The 19,264-nt window shown below is 45.6% G+C and overlaps 1 pseudogene; it reads left to right on the top strand.

Moving 5' to 3' along the window:
• The first annotated feature begins 549 nt into the window (after positions 1-549).
• On the top strand, positions 550-1,248 carry LOC140425679 (proteasome subunit alpha type-5 pseudogene; annotated as a pseudogene).
• Positions 1,249-19,264: the final 18,016 nt, after the last annotated feature.

Genomic DNA, 19,264 nt, shown 5'->3' with positions numbered 1-19,264 from the left:
TCGTGGTGGCCTTTGCTAGCGTTCGGGGCCGACTGTGGTCCAGGGTAATGGAGGCCAGCTGCAGCAAGGAGTGAAGATCGGGCAGCGCATCGTCAGCCGTTTTGGGAGCTTGAGGCCCCATCCAAGATGGCGCTGTCCATGGATCGCACATGGAGTCCGGGGACTCCGAAGATGGCAGCGGGGAGGAACAAAATGGCGGCGGGGAGGGACAAAATGGCGGTGCACTCTGCTCCCGCGAGGCGGAGGCCAGCTGCAACAAAGGGTTTTGGCCGGGTAGCGCGTAGCCAGTCGCGCTGGGGGCTTGAGGCCCCATCCAAGATGGCGCCGGCCATGGATCGCACGTGGAGTCCGGGGACTCCGAAGATGGCGGCGGGGAGGAGCAAACTGGCGGCACACGCTGCTCCAGCATGGCGGAGGCCAGCTGTAGCAAGGGGTTTTGATCCGGCAGCGCGTAGCCAGCCGTACTGGGGGCTTGAGGCCCCATCCAAGATGGCGCCGGCCATGGATCGCACGTGGAGTCCGGGGCCCGAGCCGCCGCTCAGTCCGGTCAGCAGAAACCCGCTCCCGCTGTCCATAACCACACCCGCCATGTTCATCATTCGCTCCAAGTTTGACCGGGGTGTCAATACATTCTCTCCAGAAGGCCGATTGTTCCAAGTCGAATATGCCATCGAGGCCATTAAGTTGGGCTCCACAGCAATCGGAATCCAGACTACAGAAGGTGTTGTTCTTGCAGTTGAAAACAGAATCACTTCACCCCTGATGGAACCCAATAACATTGAGAACATTGTTGAAATTGATGCCCACATAGGTTGTGCAATGAGTGGGTTAATAGCTGATGCCAAAACTTTGATTGACAAAGCAAGGGTTGAAACGCCGAATCATTGGTTTACCTATAATGGAAATATGACCGTGGAGAGTGTGACGCAGGCAGTTTCTAACCTGGCCTTGCAGTTTGGCGAAGAAGATGCAGATCCTGGTGCAATGAGCTGACCATTTGGTGTGGCTTTGCTGTTTGGAGAAATTTTTGAAAAAGGACCACAGATGTATCATATGGATCCATCTGGGACCTTTGTACAGTGTGATGCAAGAGCGATTGGTTCTGCTTCTGAAGGTGCCCAGAGCTCTCTCCAGGAGGTTTATCGTAAGTCAATGACATTAGAAGAGGCAAAGAACGCAGCTCTCACCATCCTGAAACAAATAATGGAAGAAAAACGGAATAAATTGATACGCAATCAATACGCTTGAGTCCACGTGAAGTCATATCGATTCAGCTTTAATCAGATAGAACTGTACCCAGCAGCGAAGTTACAGAAGTGAAGGCTGCTGGGACGGCATTGGTTCTTATACCCCGCCTCTCAGGGCGGGGCTATGTACATTGCCCAATGGTAGACCCCGCGGTCTAGCCAATGATCATTCCTCTCTCTGGTACCGCAATACCTGGTATTACCACAATGAGTATGGAGAAAAAGCAAGCAGAATATTGCTCAGATCCTGAAAGACGTGCTTGTTAGGTGAATTGGACATTCTGAATTCTCCCTCTGTGTACCCAAACAGGCATCGGATTGTGGCAACTTGGGGATTCCCACAGTAACCTCATTGCAGTGTTAATGTAAGCCTACTTGTGACGCGAATAAAGATGATTATTATTATCACTACACCACCATCTTCACACACGCATGCACATCCACCTTGCAATGCAACAAAGGGAATGCCATTAATAGGTGGGCAGGGCCGCTGTGGATTTTGGCCCAAGCGTTTAGAATTTCTTTCCACTTGGGTTTGGAGTTGATCGTCTGAGCTTTAACGGGCTGTCCAGAAACATTTAATGTGCAAAGCATGAACTAAAATGTGGCCTGTAAAATAGAAGTCTGGGAGTTTTTCTTCATTAAACATTATTTGTCTCATTGCTTTACAATCATTCGGCAAGTAAACATCACCCCCTACACCCCAGATCTGAGTTTGAACCTGACGATATGTCATAAAATCCCTCCAGTGCAGAAGGAGGCTATTTGGCCCATTGAGTCTGCACCAACCCTCCGAAAGAGCATCCCACCCACGTCCACTGATCCGCCCACCCTGCCCTATCCCTGTAACCTAACCTGCACATTCCTGGACACTCATGGGGCAGTTTTTAGCATGGCCAATCCACCTAACCCGCACATCTTTGGACTGTGGGAGGAAATTGGAGCACCCGGAGGAAACCCTCGCAGACACTGGGAGAATGTGCATAGTCCACATAGACAGTTGTCCAAGGCCGGAATCGAACCTGGTCCCTGGCGGTGTGAGGCAGCAGTGCTAACCACAGTGCCACCGTGGCGCCCATCAAGTTCAAATTGGCCGATCTACATTTACAATAGGTGATACCGTGCACAAAAGATTCTTCAGGCTCTGACATCAGAAGCCATTCCCCAGTGACCAATATCAGAGTAATAAGGAAATATTAGAGAACTCCAGCTCTTTAATGCTGAGATGCACTGACTGAGTCAGGCCTTGTGTGCATGTAAAGATAGTGAACAAAACAGAAACCTTTGGTTGGGCATTGGAGGCAAAATCCTTGGAATCATTTTGGAAGTGACTGGATCCTGTTACTGGGGGAATGTAGAATACTTTTGGAGAGATATGTTATGGTGGTAGATGCAAGTTTATTGAGCAATTACCCCCAAAACCATCCACTCTCTTTTTCCAGCCAACATTGACTCTTCCCAGACGAGCTTACTTTACCATGCTCAGGATAATGGGTCAGCCATTGAGGACAGAGATGAGGAGAAATGTCTTCACTCAGAAGGTTGTGGATCTTTGGAATTTCTTATCCCAGGGAGCAGTGGGTGTTTAATAGTCAGTGTATCCAAGACAGGGATTAATAGATTTCTGGACAATAAGGCAATCAAAGGATATGGGGGGGTTTATGACGAGAAAGTGGAACTGAGATAGAAGATTAGCCAGGCCCTAACTGAACGGCGGAGAAAGTTCAAGGAGCTGTACGACCTACTCCTGCTTCTGTTTCTTGTGTCTCCTCTGAAACCGGCTGCTCTTTCCTGCTCAGAGCTTTATGTGACTTAAGTCCTAATCCATTGTGATTGATTCTTTTTTTGTATAAGAGTACCTAATTCTTTTTTTTCTTTTAAGGGGCAATTTAGCATTGCCAATTCACCTACCCTGTACATCAGCTTGGTTTGTGGGGGTGAGACCCACACAGACACAGGGAGAATGTGCAAACTCCACACGGACAGTGACCCAGGGTCGGGATTGAACCGGGGTCCTTGGCACCGTCAGGCAGCAGAGCTAACCACTGTGCTGCCCCCAGTGTGATTGATTCTTAACTGACCACTGAAGTGGCCTGATGAATCTTTCAGTTGCATCAAAATTACACTTGAATATGATAAGGATGCAACAAAGACATATTGAATCTAGTGAACCATTGCAGATTCCAACTCACTAGCACCTGGGGACTGGTGTCGATGTTGGAAGATCTACCCCACCAACTGGTCAAGCAACAGACTTATGTAATCATGCACACATTATCATAGCCACGGGTCAATACACAAAATACCTTCTTCAGAATCACTGGATAGGTCCCTTCACTGGCTGGTCACACCTATCACAAATTTACAGTCAGGTAGAATGGCCTTGGGAGTCCTCAATGTTGACTCCGAGCACCACAAACTCTCATGGCAAGGGGTCAAACATGGGCAAGGGAACCTCCTGCTGAGTACCATCCACTGCCTTCCCTCAACTGATGATTCCATCTTCCTCCACATTGGAAACCACTTTGCAAAAGTCCAGAAGACTCAAAGAACATACTCCGGGTGAGTGACTTCAATGTGTATCACCATGATGAGCTGGATAGCAATTGAGTTGACAGAGTTTGGAAATAACGTACTGGGTTTATGGTAGGTGGAGTTCCGACACAAGGAAATAACATCACATTTCAGAATTTGCCAACAAAGTACCGATGGCACAAGCTAAAACAGGAAAATAAAAACCTCTAAATACAGTTTTATTTATTTGTTTATGAAATGTGAGTGTTGCAGTTATTTACTGAAATAATTAAGCCACAGGATTCCATGGCTTAAAACAGAGGAACCTTTACTATACAAGAGTCAAACAAAGCAAACACTATCTTGTGTAACCACCTATATTCTCTAACCCAGAATCATCATGAATTAAACATGAAATAACAGGCAGATTGCTGTTGATTATAAACTATAAATTACACATTAGGCAGATACAACTAAAACTTCTTCTGGATTTGGCTCATCAGTCCACTTAGTATATGTCATTAATCTCAGTCACAAAGCCTTCAAAATTGTCTTCCTCAGTTCCTGTTCTTCTAGGATTTAGCCTGATCCCCAACTAAACCTGAGTTCCAAAGGCATAGTCAATGGCCTTCACCAAAAATGGCACATATCTGCAGAAACCCCCCTTACTACAACCGTCTGGATCATGCAGATACACCAATGGTATCTTCCATCTGCAGCAACTATATCTGTTTACTTTCAGCTTCTGAATCTAGCCTCTGTTGTCTTCAGCCTGCCTATACTGCACCAATGGAATGATCATCTGCTACTGCGCTGGGATGGCTCTCTGCCATTTTATATGTTACAACCGATTACAGTCTCCCGGACGTTTTGGTTTCCAATCTCAGTTTCAGTCATAGTTTCCATAGAAACTGGGAGGGTCAATTTATTTTCTTAATTTCCCTTTTTCAGTTTCCTTTTCAATGAGGATGCACCTTGAAAAAGTGCAACTTTGAGGGTAGTGAATCTGTGGAATTCTTTACCGCAGGGGGCTGCAGAGGCTGCCTCATTAAGCATGTTCGAGGCTGAGATGGACAGATTTTTAATCAGTTAGGGAATCAAGGGTTATGGGGATAAGGCGGGAAAGTGGAGTTGAGGATGAGATGAGATCAGTCGGAATCTCATTGAATGGTGGAGCAAACTTGATGGGCTGAATGGCCTGCTTCTGCTCCTACGTCTTATGTCCTTGAAACCACAGACTCCTTCACAGTGGCAAGGCCTGCACTTATTGCTTATCTTGAATTTTTATTGAGAGAACAATGGGCTGAATTCTCCGCTTCCTCAGCTCCGTATTTCTCGGTGGGGCGCCATTCGCTGGCGATGGGATTCTGTCTTCCCATCGCTTGTCGATGGTATTTCCCATTGAAGCCATCCCATAACTACCGGAAAACCCATGGGTGGGGTTGCGCTGCCAGCCGGAAAAGTGAATTGCAATGGCCAGAGAATTCCAGTTAATATCTATATTGGTTTACAAATCTTATGCTTGTACACAGTTGCGAACCAGAAAATGGTAATGCCAGCTTTTGCCATTATACAGCCTTACATCGGAAGCTTCGTCTATAAATTATCACCAAGTTCGTATAATCTCCCATCAGCGGTGACACCATAGTACATGAGTTGTGCGTCTTCCAGTTCTATACTCTCTTCTCATGTATTCCAATTTGCTGATTCCCAAATTGCTGTGCAGGTTGCTATTTAACTATAAATGATAATGTAAAATATAAGTATTCTGTAAAAACACAGAGTAAATTAACTTCAAATGGAGATTAGGTTCCCTCTCTGTGCCCCGGTTCAATTATTCCATGTCCTCCAACCCCACTTCGCCATAAACCTGGACTGCCCATTCGCAATGCTCAGAGAAATCAGAATAACGGATGACCAGAAAGTTAGTTGACAGTTGTAAAATCATCCGGACATTTGGACAATTATTAATCACTTGAGTGTTGCTTTATTGGTTTATGAGATCATCGCACTACTTTGATTAGATTATAGCTTTGCAATCACTCCCAAGCATCCATTATTCTAGATTTAATTTACTGCTGATTGATAGCATTTACCATCATAAGTAGTGTATACTTTACAGGAATCATATTCTAACATAGTTTTATTGCAACATTGGACATGTTATCATTCATGGCCTGAGCATAATGGACATTTTTGTGGTGAGGAACCTCAACGCAGATAAGGTTGGAACTGCGGTGAAGGAAATGGGTGACCTTGGTGAGGTCAGTGGTGTCAGTGCTCTGAATGGACACAATTTCCAATATGCCATTGACTGCGAATCAACAATTGTGCACTGGTAAATGACTTGAAAGATTATTGTCAGGACAACATCACTATGCAATCAAAATACTCTGCCAGAATTCTCTGGTCGTTGTGATTCAATTATCCCATCGGCGGCGTACACCCCCAAAGGGTTTCCAGGCAGTATGGGGTGGTTATAATGGGAATTCTCATTGACAAGCAGTGGTAAGATAGAATCCCTTCGCCAGCAAATGGCACGCTGCCGAGAAACACAATGGCGGATCAGAGAACCCCTCGTTCTCAAACATGAAGTTGGGTAGATGTGGAGCACGGGTAATATTTGTGTTTCGGGGAGGAGGGGGGGGGGGGGGTGCAGCGATCTATCAGACTAGCAAAAGGCGATTGTTGTGCTGCAGGACTTTGAAGAATGAAGCTGAAGAATACATTCTTTTGTCACGCCACTACTTAAAAAGAGCTATGTTGCTTTTTAAATCATAAAGTAAACTTGAGTTGGTCATTCCTTTTCAGTTGAAACCGCTAATGGACTATTGGTCTGTGTTAATTGCTGATCTGAGGATTCGTACATCTGTAGAAATGGATTAGCAAACATTCGCTCAAAGTGAGTAATAAGCTGGGTTTACGTTTGTTGAAGTTCTGCTGCAGGCTGTTGTTGGTAAACTCTTGTAACAGTACATGGCTGCGTAGTCATCGTGAGAAGGGAGCTGGGTGAGTTGAATGAAGAGACAATCCCAGATGTGTCACCATGAGAAATAAAACACAGTTTGGGGGTTTCTGCCTGTGAGCATCAATGTGCCTCATTCGCAATTCTCTCTGTAAAGAAAGTGACTTTTACTGTATCAAGTCACACCTGGTTCCTCTACCCTGTGCTCACTGACCTACATTGACTCCCGGTCAAGCAATGTGTTGATTTTAAAATTCTCATCCCTCTTTTCAAATCCCTCCATGGCCTCGCCTCTCCCCATCTCTGGGACCTCCTCCAACCCCACAACCCTCCAAGATATATGCACTCTTACAGTTCTGGCCTTTTGTCCATTCCCAATTGTAATCCACCATTGTCTGCTGTGCCTCCAGTTGCTTGGACCCCAAGTTCTGGAGCTCCCTCCCTACAACCCTCTGCTTCTATGCCTTCCTTTCCCCCCATTAAGGGGCTGGTTAAGCACAAGGCTAAATCGCTGGCTTTGAAAGCAGACCAAGGAAGGCCAGCAGCACGGTTCGATTCCCGTACCAGCCTCCCTGAACAGGCACAGGAATGTGGTGACTAGGGGCTTTTCACAGTAACTTCATTTGAAGCCTACTTGTGACAATAAGTGATTTTCATTTCATTAAACACACCTAAAAACCTATCATTTCGACCAAGCTTTTGGTCATTTGCCTCAATATTTCTTTTTGTGGCTGGGTGTTATACCCTATTTTATAATGCTCCTGTGTTGTGCCTTCGGACATTTTAGTACATTAAAGGCACTAAATAACTATAAGTTGTTGTCATATAAGTTGTTGACTTATTACTCACTTTGAGCGAATGTTTGCTAATCCATTTCTACAGATGTACGAATCCTCAACTGCTTTCTTTACCTACAGATATAGGGCGGGATTCTCTGGCCACGCCCACCCAGCGACCGGAAATCTCCGCCCAAGGTCAATGGACCTATCCATGGTCCGCGCCCCGCCTGTGGCGATCTTGCAGTAGGCGGGTGGAAGAATCCGGCCCATAGGCTTTGAAGTGGTCATTGATGAGAATAGATTCTCGGCGAGGCGTGTATTACCTCGAGTATAGTAAAGGGGTCATCTATTTGGGGTGTTTAGGATAGTTAGATGATATGATAGGTAGTTAGGGAGAGACTGTTTCCTCTGGTGGGGAAGTCCAGAACGAGGTGGTGTAACCTTAAAACTTGAGTTAGGCCATGGTGGCAGGAAGCATTTCGAAACACAAAACAGAGAGGAAATCTACAACTCTGTCCCTAAAAAAAGTGGTTGAGGATCGGAGCCAATTGAAAATTTAATGTCAGAGAATGATGCATTTTGTCAGTATTAAGGGAAACAAGTTAAGATGCAGATGGACCATGGTCTAATTAGATGGAGGAATAAGCTTGAGGGGATGAATGGCCTCCTCCTGTTGTTTTGCTCCTATATTTATAGTTGTTGACAAATGTATTTTCTCAACTCGTTGAGCTGTCATCTAATATTGTGCGGGGCTTGGCTTAATGCTCTCTTTCACAATTATGCCCACTAAGTGTCTCGTTAGCCACTGGAAAACAATCAAAATGTTGTGAAAGATAGATTTTCCATGAGATAGTGCCTTTCACAATCTCCCAGGCTTTCACAAAGCACTTTCAGAATTTGGGGCGGGAGCATATTGGTGATGTTACTGGAAACTAGTTTTTAAAAAAAAAATTCACAGGGCTTGTCTCTCTGGTCCCCCAGCCGCGTGTTTCTCAATGTCACGCCGTTCGCTGGCGGTGGGATTCTATACTCCCGCCGCTGGTCAATGGGATTTCCCATTGAAACCACCACACGCCGCCGTGCAACACGCTGGCGTGGGTGTGCTGCCGCCGGAAAAAGTGAATCGCACCGGCCGGGTTATTTCGGCCATCCTTTCATGGGATGTGGGCTTCGCTGGCTCGGCCAGGATTTATTGCCCATCCCAAATTGCCCTTGAGAAGGTGGTGGCGAGCTGCTCTCTTGAACTGATGTAGTCCATGTGTGTAGGGCCACCCACAGTGAGTGGCTTGGGGGGGGGAACTTGCAGGTGGTGGTGTCCCCACGTATCTGCTGTTTTTTGTCCTTCTAGATGGTAGAGGTTGCGGGGTTTGGTAGGTGCTGTAGAAGGAGCTTTGGTGAGTTGCCGCAATACATCTTGCAATAACCCAGAATAATGGCAGGAGGTGTGACTTGAAATGAAAAATGAAAATCGCTTATTGTCACAAATAGGCTTCAAATGAAGTTACTGTGACAAGCCCCTGTCATGATATTCGGGTAAACATCATAGCACATACATACATACATACTGATGGACAGGTCAACGGACCAATCAACACACACAACACGACAGCCAATCACAGGCAAGAGCATACACAGTACAAAACAGGGAACACGACACTTCCTGGGCACTCGAGCAGGAGACGGCTCAGGGCACGGAGCTCATTACAAGCCACTCAGACATCCACCATGTGCTGAGTGCCACTACACGATAGAATTAGGAATAGGTCCACAGAATCAAGGGTCATGATCGAACCTCAGTAAACAGTTTACCACTGTAAATAGTTGTTTGAAATAAAACTGTTGTACCATTCGCAACCATGTTGGTTCGTCTGTGTAGCAGAGTACCCAACACTTCAGCCCCTAGTCGCCACATTCCGGCGCCTGTTCGGGGAGGCTGGCACGGGAATTGAACCGCGCTGCTGGCCTGCCTTGGTCTGCTTTAAAAGCCAGCTATTTAGCCCTGTGCTAAATCAGACTCTGCAGGACTTTAAGTCCAACCCATGGCAGCTGAGGGGATTTAAACTCAAGTGACAAGTTGGGAATAAACACTAGTCTCATTAATAATAATCATAGAATTTACAGTGCAGAAGGAGACCAATTGGCCCATCAGGTCTGCACGGCCTTGGAAATATCACCCTACTTAAGCCCACACCTCCACCCTATTCCCGTAACCCAGTAATCCCACCTAACTTTTGGACACTAAGGGGCAATTCAGCATGGCCAATCCATCTACCCTGCACATCTTTGGACTGTGGGAGGAAACCGAAGCACCCGGAGGAAACCCACACAGACACGGGGAGAAGGTGCAGACTCCGCGCAGACAGTGACCCAGCGGGGAATCGAACCTGGGATCCTGGAGCTGTGAAGTAACAGTGCTAACCACTGTGCTACTGTGCTGCTCTCTAATAATAATTGATTGTCATAAAAATCCATCTCATTCGTGATTCCCTTTCGGGGAGAAAGTCTGCTGTCTGCAGACCAGCCTGCATGTGACTCCAGACCAAAAGCAATGTTAATTACTGTGGTGAAATATATTCACCAGGACATGTGGTGCCTATGTAACCTTTAACCTTTAAGGATTGAGCTGGAACCCCGGTGTGCTCTGCCTCTGGCTCCTCCCCCCCCCCCCCCCCCCCCCCCCCAGGACGGTATATAGTCCTGCGCCCAGTGGGTGGCGCTCATTTGTACAGAAGTCACTGGCAGGCTAGTTCTTTGTGTAATAAAGCCTTCGTTCACTTGTTCATATGGTCTCGCTGTGAATTGATGGTATATCAATTACCCTCAGAAATGACCCAGCAGACCACTCAGTTCAAGGGCAATAAATGTTGGCCTGCCAATGACACTCGTATCCCAAGAATGAATAAGAAAAGATCGTTGCCGTTGTAATGTAGGAAATGCAACAGCCAATATGTGCACATCAAGCTCTCATAAACAGCTATGTGGTAATGGCCAGATAATATTTTTCACTGATGTTGGTTAAGAACATACAAAATAAGAGCAGCCGCAGATCATTCAGCTCTCCAAGCAAGCTCCACTATTCAATGAGATCATGATTGATCCTCAATCGCAAGACTATTTCCTTGTCTCTCTTAATGTTTTTAAGCTGCAGAAATCTAGCAATCTTAACCTTGGACATCCCCAACGACTGAGCCTCCCCCGCCCTGTGAGGTGGAGAATTCCAAAGATTCACTCCCTTCAAGGTGAGGAAATTCCTCTTGGGCCTAAATAGCCTGCCTCTTATTCGGAGATTGTGTCCCCTGGTTCTAGACTGGCTGGAGAATTCTGGCCTATGTCTTTGGGGTTGGGCCTGTATCCAGTTCTTGGGATATTAATGATGTTGGGGACAGCATTTGTTGCCCCTCACTGCTTATCCTCAAAGGCTGGCAATGAAATTTCTCTTTGGTGACCTACTGGAGGTGAATTTCTTTCTCTGAGGGTCGTGAGTCTTTGGAAACTCTCTTCCTGAAAAGGTGGCCGAAGCAGAGCCTTTGAATATTTTTAAGGCAGAGACGGATAGATTCTTGGTAAGCAAGGGGGTAGGCGGGATGCAGATTTGAGGTTACTATCAGATCGGCCATGTTCTTATTAAATGGGGGAGCTGGCTCGAGGGGCCGAATGGCCTGCTCCTTGTTTGTATGTTCATATGCCCTTGTGGTGATGGAGCTCCTGCAGTGGTGTGACATTGTTGCTCATGTGTCACAATCTACATTCTTTGCCTGTTGACCCATTTCTTTCTCTCTACCGACCAGAATATATGGGAATGCTTTCGTGAGCAGCAAGCTGCCATGAGACAGCCATTTGACTGAATAATGAATGTGCTCTCACTTGCTGTGGGTACACATGAGTCAATAATTTCAAGTTCCTAGTTTACATTGGTGGCTGGTATTTCCTCCAGTTGCTAATGTGAAAGAGAAAATTGACAGTGAGTTCAAAACACCTTGCCTGTTGACTTTTCTCTTTGACGACCGTAGGAGAGGGGACGGCACCTTGGTGCAGTGGTTAGCACTGCACCAAGGTGCTGAGGTCCCAGGTTCGATCCCAGCTCTGGGTCACTGTCCGTGCGGAGTTTGCACATTCTCCCCGTGTCTGCGTGGGTTTCGCCCCCACAACCCAAAGATGTGCAGGTTAGGTGGATTGGCCAGGCTAAATTGCCCCTTAATTGGAAAAAAAAAAATTGGGTACTCTTAAATTTTTTTTTTTTAAAGTATGTTGCCTGGGCCCGAGGGTCTCAGCTATGAGGAAAGATTGAATAGGCCAGGGCTGTTTTCCTTGGAGCAGTGTAGGTTGAGAGAGAACCTGATAAAGGCGTGTAAGATTATGAGGGGCATAGATAGGATGGACAGGAAGGCACTTTTACCATTCTGAGAGGGGTCAATAACCCTTTAATTTTTAAAGATTTAAGGTAAAAGGTAAAACACTAAGAGGGGAGTTGAGGAGAATCCTTTTCACCCAGAGGGCGATAGAAGTCGGGAATTCACTGCCTGAAAGGGTGGTCGAGTCAGAAACTCTTGTGACATTTAAGAAGCACTTAGATATTCTCCTGCGCTGCCGTAACATCCAAGGCAATGGTGCAAGTGCTGGAAAATGGAATTAGTGTGGTCAGATTTTTGTTGACCAGCATGGACATGATGGGCTGAATGGCCTTCTTCTATTAACTATGAATCTATGAATCTTGAAGACCTTTACAGCTAATGAAGTCCTTTTGAAGTGCAGTAACCATTTTAATGTTGGGAATGCACGGTAGCAAGTTTGGGGCAGCACGGTAGCATAGTGGTTAGCATAATTGCTTCACAGATCCAGGGTCCCAGGTTCGATTCCCGGCTTGGGTCACTGTCTGTGCAGAGTCTGCACGTTCTCCCTGTGTGCACGTGGGTTTCCTCTGGGTGCTCTGTTTTCCTCCCACAGTCCAAAGGTGTGCAGGTTAGGTGGATTGGCCATGCTAAATTGCCCTTAGTGTCCAAAATTGCCCTTAGTGTTGGGTGGGGTTACTGGGTTATGGGGATAGGGTGGAGGTGTGGGCTTGGGTAGGGTGCTCTTTCGAAGAACCGGTGCAGACTCGATGGGCCGAATGGCCTCCTTCTGTACTGTAAATTCTATGATCGATGAATGCGGCAGCCAATCGGCACACAGCAAGTTATAATGACCAAGTAACCTGTTTTTGTGCTGTTGATTGAGGGGTGAATATTGGTCAAGGCACTGAGGGTAACTTCCGTGCTCTCCTCCGGAATAATGCCATGGAATCTTTTACTTCCACCTGAGCAGACAGGTGGGGCTCCGGTTTAATGTCGCTTCTGCGGCACCTTCAACTGTTCAGCTCCCTCAATCCTGCATTGGCAGGTCAACCTTGATTTTTGTGCTCAAGGGTGGGGTGGAACTTGAGCTGAGAACCTCGTGATCTCGACCAACTGAGCCACTGTTGACACTGACCAATGGCTGTTATTCGATAAAAAAGGGAGAGAGAGAGAAAGCAGGAAACTACAAGTCAGTTAGTTTGACATCTGTCATAGGCAAAGTATTGCAATCTATTATGAAGTCTGAACAATACACTTAGAAAATCATATTTCGATCAGATAAAGTCAACATGGTTTTATGAAGGAGAAATCTTGTAGGAGTTTGATTAAAGTTTTTTGAGGATTGAAAAATAAATAATTTTACGGGATGTGGGCTTTGCTGGCTAGGCCAGCATTCATTGACCATTCCTAGTTGCCCCTGAGAAGGTGGTGACAAGCTGCCTCTTGAACTGCTGCAGTCCATGTGGTGTAGCCCACAGTGCTGCTAGTGAGGGAGTTCCAGGAGTTTCGCCCAGCGACAGTTAAAAAGTACTTGGATGTGTACTTGGCACACCATCGCATTCAAGGCTATGGGTCAAATGCTGGCAATTTCATGAGACGGTACAGACTCGATGGGCCAAAAGGCTTCTTCTGCACTGTAGTTTTCTGTGATTCTGTGTGACAGTGAAGGAACGGTGATATGTTTCCAAGTCAGGATGGTGAGTGACTTGGAGGGGAACCTCCAGATGGTGGTGTTCCTGAGTACCTGCTGCCCTTGTCCTTTTAGATGGTAGTAACCCTGGGTTTGAAAGGTGCTGTCTAAGGATCCTTGGTGAGTTCCTGCAGTGCATCTTGAAGTTGGTACGCACAGCTGCTACTGTGCGTTGGTGGGTGGAGGGATTAATGTAACTAGTAAGGGAGATAAAAGGTAACTATTAGATGTTATATACCTTGATTTTCAAAAGGCATTTGATAAGATGCCACACAAAAGTTTAATAGACAAGATAAGGACTCATGGAGTTGGGGGTGATATATTAGCATGGATAGAAATTTGGCTCACAGACATGAACCAAAGAGTACGTATAAATGGGCAAATCGCAAATTCCTGGGCTGTGATTGGCAGAGTTCCGCAAAGATCAGCGCTGTGGCCTTAGATAATAAGAATAATCATCACTTATTGTCGCAAGTAGGCTTCAATGAAGTTACTGTGAAAAGCCCCAAGTCGCCACATTCCGGCGCCTGTTCGGGGAGGCTGGTATGGGAATTGAACCCGGGCTGCTGCCTTGTTCTGCATTACAAGACAGCTATTTAGCCCACTGTGCTAAACCAGCCTCTCATTTTGATGCAAGGCGCTCTGAAAATCAACGGGAATTACTCAAAATGCTTAACTCGCTGAGAAAATCACTGTTTTTCCAAAATGAATGTTTGTCAAAAATTAGTAAATTTTAATGCAAGACACTCTGAAATATTTACAATCTACATTAATAACTGCGACAAAGACAGACAGTAATGTATCTAAGTTTGCAGATGAAATGGAAGCTGTGAGAAGGATACAAAGAGGCTGCAATGAGATATTGGCTGGGATTTTTTGGCCCCGCAGTAGCAGGACCTGCATGGTCTATTCCTGCCACTATTTCTGTGCTGTTGTGTATGACAAGATGATCTTTTTCTTTTAGCCATGTTATTTAAGGGTTAGCCATTGGTCAATTCACCAGGGAAAATGTCACTGCTCTTCTTGAAAATAGTGGGATGGAATCCTTTGCATCCATCGAGAGGGCAGATATGACCACAACTTATCCAAGTGATGGCACCTCTGACTGCACAGCACTCTTTCAGAACTGCACTGGAGAATCAGGCTGGTATTTGTGCTCAAGTCACTGTGAGAAGTCTTACACCACCAGGTTAAAGTCCAACAGGTTTGTTTCGAATCACTAGCTTTTGGAGCACTGCTCCTTCCTCAGGTGAATGGCCGTTTGTTTTCAGAACGCCTTGCATCAAAATTTACTAATTTCTGCCAAATATTTATTTTGGAAAAAAAGTGATTTTCTCGGTGAGTTAAGCATTTTGAGTAATTTGCCATTGGTTTCCACCTGAGGAAGGAGCAGTGCTCCGAAAGCTAGTGATTCGAAACAAACCTGTTGGACTTTAACCTGATGTTGTAAGACTTCTTACTGTGCTCACCCCAGTCCAACGCCGGCATCTCCCCATCAAGTCACTGTGAGCAAGGCTTGAGCCCTCGGCTTACTCACTCAAGAGAGTTCTTCAGGCTGTGCCTGAATGAGGGCTGCCTTGTGGGCCAGGAAGACTGGATGCAAGTTGCCATGTGGTAATGAGCCTGATGAAGAAGTAGCTTTGTAAATAAATGCCTATAATTTACTCAGCTAATCCTTTAATATCCTCTTAAAACTAAATCAAAATGTGAACTCAGCCTCTCCTGCTTAATATAAGTGTTTTTTGAACTTTTAAAACTCATCCAAGCATTCATAATGGGCTCAGCTGTAACAATAGCTCTTGGGAAATGTCAACAAAGGAGTCTGTTGAAACTGCAAGAACAGGTAGTATTTTTTTCTAGGCTACATTAGATGGCCTGTCATTGAATGCACTCCAACAGTTCCTTTCCCAACAGCTGCAGCTTGGTTTTTCATGTTTAAAGGACTGGAAATTTAACTAACTTCAGATCTTGACACTTGTTGGTTTAGCACAGGGCTAAATAGCTGGCTTTTAAAGCAGACCAAGGCAGGTCAGCAGCACGGGTTAAATTCCCATACCAGCCTTCCCAAACAGGCGCCGGAATGTGGCGACTAGGGGCTTTTCACAGTAACTTCATTTGAAGCCTACTTGTGACAATAAGCGATTTTCATTTCATTTCATTTAACACTGGGGTAGGTAGGAATGTGGAGCTGTGGTTAAAATCAGATCAATCATGATCTTATTTAATGGCAGAGCAGGCTTAAAGGCCAAGTGGCTTATTCCTGCTTTTTATTCGTGTGGATGTATGTATGTCCATAAGTAACAGAACTTATCAGACCTTATGCACCCTTCAAGAGTGTTTACATCTCCTCCATCAATTTGCTACCCCCACATTGTGGGTTAAGGCCTTTAGAACAGCCAAAATAGTGGCTATTTGAATTTATCATTATGTTCAAATGGCCCTGCGGGGTTTGGGTCTCCTGCCTACCTGATTCACATTCCTACCCCCTGCCTGAATGTAGCACAGTGGGGGGGGGGGGGGGGGGGGGGGGGGCCTTTGCATCTAGGTCCTGCCTGCCATTTTTAAAGGTCTCAAGAGTTGACCTAACTTCACGAAGATCCAGCAAACTCCAAAGCAAGAGTGAAATGGAGTGAAACTCCATGGAACATATCATGGCACTTCCATTTTAATAAAGCCTCATCACAGAATTCTAGAATGATGTACAATCATAGCTAACAAAATAAATTATGGATAGTATTAGATCCAGCATAGTATTAGATAGTATTAGATTGGCGTTCTTGTTTACTAGTCCAGTGACAATACCGCTACACCACTGTCTCTGCAAATATAATGTATTAGCATAGAATTGGTTAGCAGACAGGAAACAGGGAGTTGGAATAAATGGATCTTTCTTGGAGTGGCAGGCGGTGATTTAGCGGGGTACCGCAAAGATCAGTGCTTGACCCCAAGCAGTCGCCATATGCATCAATGATTTGGATGAGGGAACCAAATGTAATATTTCCAAGTTTGCTGATGACATGAAACTTAGTGGAAATGTAACTGATGAGGAGGATGTTAAGAGGCTTCAAGCTGATTTAGACAAGTTACGTGAGTGGACAAATACATGGCAGATGCAGTACAGAATGGATAAAGATGAAGTTATCCCTTGCTGGCATTGGAATGGTTACCTGCTGTGTGGGGAGATCTCCAGGTACATCAAGGTGACCTTGCAGAAACTTCCTGAGGTGGGGGTGCCTTCGGTCCTAGAGCTTCCATTTCGTACAGAGCACCCCCCCCCCCCCCCCCCCCCCCCCATATCCCCCAACCTCCGCAGGTCTGACATCATGCTGGAGGATTTACCCCTCTGATTTCCAGGCTTGACTATTTCTTCCTGGGCACCTCAACATGGAGGCAGCTCGCTTTGCTCCTGCAGCCACCTCAGACCAATGGTACTGTCTAGATTCTGGCCCTCAGAGAGACAGGACTCTATCCTTAATAGGATAATGCTCTCATTGGTGGCCTCTTAACTGGTCACAACCAGTCAAATCCTCTCTGTGTTCCTGCCATTCACCCGCACGGGCCCGGGACCTGCCTTTGATTGTGGGACCCTTGGGGTGCTGGTAAAATTCTGGTCAAAGAGTCAAAACTGCAAATCTGAAGATAAAATAAATGGAGGATTCGGGAAACGTTCATCAGCTTGTTAATGAGAAAAGATAGAGTAATGTTTTGGATGTTACACGAGGATATTCTTTAATAGGCAGATGTAGCCATGCTCACGGTAGAGCCCGTCAACAAGGTTGTAAACTTAGTGATTAAATGCCTTGTAATTTTATAGAATCATTGAATTGTACAGTACTGGAGGCCATTCGTTCCATTGTGCCTGCCAGCTCTTGGAAAGAACTATCCAGTTATTCCAATAACCTATGCTCTTTATCTTTAAAAAAATATATATGTTTATTCAAAATGTTTTAAATAAATTTTTACAAAACACTCCAGAAAGGAAAGATAATATACAAAAGAGAAATAAAAAGGGCCTTACGCCAACACACAAAGCAACTTAAACCTCTAACCATTAAACTATCAAACAAACTAAGAACAAAAATGGGGCTACGCCCCTTACAATAATCAAAACAAGAACCTATGCTCTTTATCAAAGTCCTTTAGAAACTTTCCTTCTCAACTTTTTATCTAAATTCTTTGAAAGTAATTATTGAATCTGCTTTCGGCACCGTTTCAGAGCAATGCATTCAAGATTATAACAGATCACCGTGTAAAGAAAATGTTCCTCATCTCCCCACTGGTTCTTTTGGAAAATATCCTAAATATGTCTTTTCTGGTTAACTCCTGCCTGTGTCAACAGTTACTCCTTACTTACTCTATCAAAACCCTTCAGAATTTTGAAGCCTCTATTAATTCACCCCTTTAGCTTCTCTGCTGGTAAGAATAACCCTGGGTTTGCTAGTGTCCCGACAACTGAAGCCAATCATTCCCAATACTTGCTCCTCCTCCAAGTACACCTGAGAGGGTGTTGGCCACCATGGACAGCAATTGGATTGGTCCATTATTTTACTGCCGTGTTTGCTCTGGCCTTCTGTAGTATGGCTGACCAGGTAACCCTCCTGCTCTTACCACCTGCCATCAGGTTCAGTCGAAGGATTTACAAGCTGATACTCAACTCGTTTGGCCAGGTTGTGAACGCACCTTCCATGGCCATCATGCCCTGATGTAGTTCTCGAACCCGGAATCTCTGGCCTAGAGGTAGGGATTCTGTCACAAGAACTCTGTTTTCATAGAATCATAGAATTTACAGTGCAGAATAATAATAATCTTTATTATTGTCACAAGTAGGCTGACATTAACTCCGCATTGAAGTTACTGTGAGAATCCCTTAGTCGTCACATTCTGGCGCCTGTGCGGGTACACAGAGGGAGAATTCAGAATGTCCAATTCACCTAACAGCATGTCCATTCTGCCCATCAGGTCTACACTGGTTCTTTGGAAAAAGCACCCCACTTAAGCCCACGCCTCCACCCTATCCCCATAACCCAGTAACCGCACCTAACATGTTTTGGACACAATGGGCAAGTTAGAATGGCCAATCCAGCTAACCTGTACATCTTTGAATTGTGGGAGGAAACTGGAGCACCCGGAGTAAACCCACACAGACACGGGGAGAACGTACAGAATTGGCACAGTCAGTGACCCAAGCCTAGAATCGAACCTGGGACCCTGGCGCTGTGAGGCAACAGTACTAACTGTCATGATATTCAGGTGAACATCACAGCACATACATACACACATAATGATGGACAGATCAACGGACCAATCAACACACAAAACACGACAGCCAATCACAGACAAGAGCATACACAGTACAAAGCAGGGAACACGACACTCCCTGTGGACTCGAGCAGGAGAGGGCTGAGGGCACAGACCTCATTGCCAGCCACTCAGAGGTTCACCATGTGCTGAATACCAGAGTTTAATATGTTAATAGTTCATTGAAATAAAACTGCGTTGTACCATTCGCAACCGTGTTGGTTCGTCTGTGTATCAGAGTACCCAACACTTCATGATACCAGGAGTGATTTGACACCTGCCCACAAATCTGCCATCCTGCGCCATGGACACCGTCAACACACCGCAGCCGCTGCAAGTCGCTGGGAACCTCGGCGTAAATTGGAAGCTGTTCAAGCAGTGCTTCCAGCTCTTTCTGGAAGCCAACGAAAGAGAGAACACCTTGGACACCAGAAAGATCG

Source organism: Scyliorhinus torazame, chromosome 6 (assembly GCF_047496885.1).
Source record: "Scyliorhinus torazame isolate Kashiwa2021f chromosome 6, sScyTor2.1, whole genome shotgun sequence".
NCBI lineage: Eukaryota > Metazoa > Chordata > Chondrichthyes > Carcharhiniformes > Scyliorhinidae > Scyliorhinus > Scyliorhinus torazame.
Note: the sequence above shows the minus strand (reverse complement) of the source record. Positions and strands in the feature narration are given on the sequence as shown.